Raw genomic sequence first — 6,000 nt, 5'->3', positions numbered from 1 at the left:
CTGTTTCTTGGAGTGGACATGGTCTTAGAGCGGAATGATTTCCCCAAGAAACATCAGTGTTATGTTGATTTCATTTTAAATTCCAGTCCTGTTGCCACATTGTTGTCTGTACACATTTTTCTCCAAAGGCTGTCTAGACTGTGCAGTCCCAAATCTTCAAATGCTGATGCACAACAGCTTGTCCTCGAGTTCTCGTCAATCTGGTCAATGTGGTGATATCAGACGGCCACTGAGTGAGTCTAAATTGGCTTTCCCTCCATTAGCTCCAGCAGCGCCTCATTATCAGCAGCCAACATCTAGCCTGCAGGGCCAGACCTCTGCGACTCGGCCACCCACTAGTTCCATGTCACATGCACACACATGCACTGAACTCACAGGTATGCACGTGCACACACACATAGAGATGTTCTCACTGTCTTTCACACTCACACTCTAATACTGCCATTTCCATATCTTTGATTAAGCCAGCAGGATGTTCAGGTCGCTACTGAGTACACCTGCTTTCATAGCAGACACCCACAAAGGATGATGGGATGCTTATCAGTGAGAGATGGAATAGGAAATCACAGCTCTTGGCAATTTTTGGGAAGCTAGAAGTGTGAGTGTGAGGAGGTGTGACGACATCATGACAGTGGAAAGAGACGAAACGGGTCTTGTTGTGCAAATAGCAGTGATTTAATATGAATCAACATGAGCGTGGAAACATCGTCCCTCTCAGTGTCAACAAGTTTATGAAACACTCACACACACACTTGCACAGCACATGTATGTGCGCTCTGAGCAAAGGTTAAGTTTGCTTAAATTACACACACACACAAACACACACACACACAGAAAATGTCGTTTGGAGTATAACCTTTTCTAAACAACATGCAGACCTTTTTCCCATTCAGCATCAGCGGTCACAGTCTGAATATAGACGTCATGCCTGCAAGTCATACTCCTGTAAAATACTGGATCAATGCACAGATCTGTACTTTGACTTTTTTCGCTCATATTTTGGAATCAAGAGAGATTATATAGAAAGGTATAGATAATATATAATCACAGGTTAGGATGAAGTCTTGAAATAATAAGTAATTTTTGAACGTCATGTTCTGTTTCACTTTAAGGGGTGAGACATATTACAAACTGTTGTGTTTTTACAATTCAGTTTTTATGCTTAAAAAACAAGATATAATGTGTTAATTAGTTACTTTAAGAAGTGCTCGAAGATTTTGTTTCCTCTGGACAGAGCTAGGTTAACTGTTTGCCCCAGTTTCCAGTCTTTATACGCTAAGCTAAATGCCTGCTGGCTACAACTTCATATTCAATACATAGACATGACAGGTGTGGCATCGTTCTTCTTATCTAACTTTTGGCAAGAAAGTCCATGGCTGTATTTTCAAAAAATATCAACTGTTAAGTGCAAGGGCCTGCCTTTGGACTCCTCCTGACACTTGATGGTGATCATGACTCTGTAGTGGGTCAAGTGTTAGAACCACTATTTACATCACTGCTTTTTTGTGTGTGTGCCATGCAATGGGGACAGCACTTCTCTAAACCACCTCCAGCCATCTAAAATCTGCAATTCATAAAGTCCAATGAGGCATAATTAGCACAAAAAGCAGATGTGAAAAAGTCTGAGTAACAGACCTCATTGTGTGACAACTCAAAATAAGGCACGTTAAGCAAAGAGGAAGCAAAACAGCAAACAATGAAAGAAGGAGGAAAGGATTGAAAGCACATTGGAATATACGTTTACAGTGAAGAGCATAAGAAAGCACATACTGACAGAGCACAGGAGCAGCAACATGGAAGCAGAATTAAAGAAGAGCAAGAATGTTGATAAGTGCTAATGTGATTCCCTGGGAAATGGAAGGAAGGTTTGAAAAGACAGCTGCGAGGGTAGGCTCTATTAATTGCCAAAAAAGAGACTCTCAGGGGATTATGACTCGTGCTGCCAGGTGAAGAACACTCCATACACAAGAACTGACAATTTTCCAAGACTGTGTGACTCCTTACTAGTGTTTTTATAAGTCTAACCTGGTCATTTATTTGGGGATTTTATGTTTTAAGGTATATAGGTGTATATCAAATCAAAGTACATAAAAGTCCTCCCTTTAAACTGTAGATATTAAAGCTTTTAAAGTAACAAGCTTATGTCCGTATAGTAGTCACTAACCAGAAAAAAAGGCCTACACCTGTATAATTAGCATAACTGGACTCTCTTAAATTCTAATTTTGCTCATTTTTAATTTCTGGCAACCAGCATAACAATGTTGGTCAGTAAAGTTGAAAAGGCGGGGCAGGAAATCTTGTGATGACTCAGGACAAGATAAATGTTGACAGCTATTGAATCAGCCACATCTCAGTGTAAGTATGTGGGTTTAATAACTACTCTGATTTCTGTTCCCTTGCTCTCAGGTCATAACTAATGCCTTCTATCCCTGTCTTTCTTTCTTTCTTTCTTTCTTTCTTTTATTCATTTATTCATTCATCCATCACCATCCCAAGAAACGGGGTCAGTTTATTGAAGGCTTCCTCGGGCCCTTTCCTGTTGTCTGGCTCTGCTTATGTAAACCAGACAGCCCCGGCTGACCGGACACGACAGCTCAAACTAGAATAGGGCCTGATTCCATTCTGAAAAGCTCCTCATCAGCTCCTGTTGTCTAAGAATTTGCGCTCTTCCTCCAGACATGACGATCAAATCAAAGATATTCTTACATTGTCTTACAAAGCTATTCTTACACATGATGTCTTGTATCTTCACCCAGCCTGACTTTCTACATCGGTATTCTTGTTTCCTTGTTATTTCCTTTGAACCATCATGATTTCTTTGAACTGATCATTTCTGAGTACAGCAATTCCCCAGCTCTAGCTTTTAACAGCGGCTTTAGCTTCACAGCCTACTGCTCAGTCCTATGAAACCACATTTGTCAAGGAAAGTGAAAGAAACCACAAAGGAAGGGAGGGAACATTGGTTGCCTGCCTGTATGTGCGCTAGCATACAAACTAAACTCAATTGTTGTAGTCGAAAAGTAGCAGGCGAAGCACAAACTGTAAAACTAGGCTATGGGAATGGTGCTTTGAAAAAGGAGAGCAACCTTAGATGTCCATGTTATCAGGAGGGAATGGACTTTGCCATTGTGCGGCTGTATAAACAAACGGTCATCCCATGTCGGGACAAGAAAGAATCACAACTCAGCGCCAGCCTAAAGCGAACAGCAAACCCAGTCCAGTCCCAGCCAAACCGGTGGGAGCCACACATAAATTATTAACCCGATGCAAGATGTGGGTGTTGTTAGAAGAAATAAAGTTTACAGTAAAATGTGGAAAAAAGTTGTGCGAGTTGCAGAACAGTGAATCAATGATTGGTAATGAATGCAGTGTAGTTAATTTTAGAGTTACAAGGGCTTTCGGAGTTTCATTATACTCTCTCTAATTCACAGGAAATGGAGCTGTCTCTCCAAACACAAGCATAAACGCATAAACATGATTCAGGTGAGTGGGCAGTGAAAATGACCTGACAAACAAAACCCCACAGCACTCTGTACCTGTCTATGGCAAATGATTTTATAGGTGAGGAAAAGAAATTCATATTTTTTTCAAAACTAACTGTTAACATGACCACAAAGTGGCTGGGTTTAAAAAAAAAAGGAGTATGTGACTCCACGGTTCACATCAATGTTAGCAAATTCTGGATTCAGGAATAATTGAAACATTCAACATGGCACCACTAATCAAAGGCTGGTGTAATCTAAGTAATCAGCTTCACTATCTTATCTTACAAGCACACTCTCTTTCCCAGCAGCCATTCATAAATCCAATTCTTTACTGGTTAAAGAGGAATCCTATCCATTGGCAAAAAAAAACCTTAGCGGTTCAGAAATGTTTTCTGAGCTGCAAAAGATCAAGTGGCAGAAAGCTGGCATGCTAATAAAACCCCTGAGGTGAGATTCAAATTCTAAACAGTCAAGCACATAACCCGAAATTGTCAAATGTCCTCAAACTATCCAGCTAGCACTGTGTTTGTCTCTCATGGATAACAATCTTACAGTGGCTTGAAGCCGCGTCTAAAATACACGGTCCCATTTCCTTTAGGCTTGTCAGATACAATCTCTTCATGAGAGCTCTCATCTTAAGTTCAGACGTGCGTGTGTGGGGGTTTTTTTTGGGGGGGGGGGGGTTTAGATAATGACATTTTGTAAAGGTGGGTCTGTTTGAGCTCTGGCTTGGCCCCAGCTTCTGTAATGTTGGCAGTTTTGCCTGAAGGGTGTGGGCTTTCCTCCAGTTCTCCAAAAGAAAACATGACAGAGTGACCAAAAGGTTGACATCAAGGTTGACATAAATCGAGCGCCGTGAGAAACCAAAAGCTTCCCCTTATTTCACACTTTTTCTATCATGGTAAAAGAGAGCTTTGAAACACATCGCTCTCACTAGTCACATATAATTTCGTTAAGTTACAGATCTCACTGGTGGCCTTTCTCTGAAGTCATTTAAGCCCCTGTGGATTCGACGGGCTCAGTTTTTGTGGGAGACTGAATGTGTAACTGGCAAAAAGGTGTCCTGTGGAGATTTTGTCCACTGGGAGTGCTATGGAGCAATGTTTTTATGAGTGGGTTTGCTGTTTGTTTCATGCATGTGTCCATTTTCACACTGTTCTGCTCATCAACAGTTGATGGCAGTAATGTGCAAAGAAATGTAAAAATACACCAACAAAGGAAGTGATGGAGACAACAGCCAGCTGGTAAACATGGTTGTAAACAATGCTGGATTTAAAATATTTTTAAAAATCAGCTGTGCAAATGTTTTATGAGGAGAAAAAACATTAAATATATTAAAGATATTTGCTAGATCTCAGGGATACACACAGTATGATGGTCTTTTGGTGTAAAACACTGGATGTAAACATAATTGTTTACAAAAAAAAAAAACTCAACTCAAAATTACATTAACACACAAGTTGCACAATAAAACTATTCAAATTTATATAAATACCGCTGATAGCTTGGTGTTTTTTTATTCTTAGCTAAATGTTTTATATGATGTTTTCAGTTTTTTATAGCACACGGCACGGCATAATTATGCAGTGGCTACACAAATTTGTGGAAAGAAAATCCAATTGAACGCAATGGCCTATATGATGCAAGTATAATTCCATTTCAGTTTTGTCACACATGATGAAAAATGTTTGTTAATATTCACAGTTACACAACTCCACTGGCAGCTGCTTTAACAATGTGCACTTTACCCAGTGCTGCTCAGATTCTGTTGGTGCTTAAAAAAAAAAAAAAAAAAAAACTGACTGATTATCATAAATATGCATCCCATACACACACACATAGACACAATTCATATTTCATCACTGTGGTAGACCATAGAGGATTGAGGAAATGCTAATGTGTCCAGCAGCTTTCCTATTTGGTACCAGTGCTGATGATGATCCTGCTTTGGGTCCAGTGGGACCTTACCTGCAGCAAAATGACTGCAGCTTTATCTCCATAAAAATATTACCAGAGGAAGACAAACAGGCAAAGTAACTCTTCGACTGACTGCTCATGAAAGAGTCATCTGCTTCCTTTGAATCACAGAAGGTAAAAAAAAAAAAAAGAAATATCTGGCAGTTCAAAATAACCACAGACCTCGCTGTAATTTCCGTTGCAGCTTCTCTACGTGAACATACTTTAAAGTGTTATGAAGGCCTTTGTCACTTGACATTACTTAGGCATTGAAATTTAAAATATAATTGATATCTATATGGCTTGTTTTGTCATCTCAATTTTAATCTTATCAGATTCTATAAACTGCAAATGTACCCGTACATTCCTATCTCATACTGAATGGGAACGTGGCTGAGAGAAAAACTGAGTGTATTTGTTGTTGTACATGAAAAAAAAACTGCACCTTTGCCCACAGTTTAATGAATGCTGTAATTCCAGAGGAAGGAAAGCCAAATATGGGTGAAGAACATTTTTAGCCTGCGGCTAAACTTTTAAAAATGACTTATCTTCAGTTGGC

This window comes from Toxotes jaculatrix, chromosome 8 (assembly GCF_017976425.1).
Source record: "Toxotes jaculatrix isolate fToxJac2 chromosome 8, fToxJac2.pri, whole genome shotgun sequence".
Classification (NCBI taxonomy): domain Eukaryota; kingdom Metazoa; phylum Chordata; class Actinopteri; family Toxotidae; genus Toxotes; species Toxotes jaculatrix.
Note: the sequence above shows the minus strand (reverse complement) of the source record.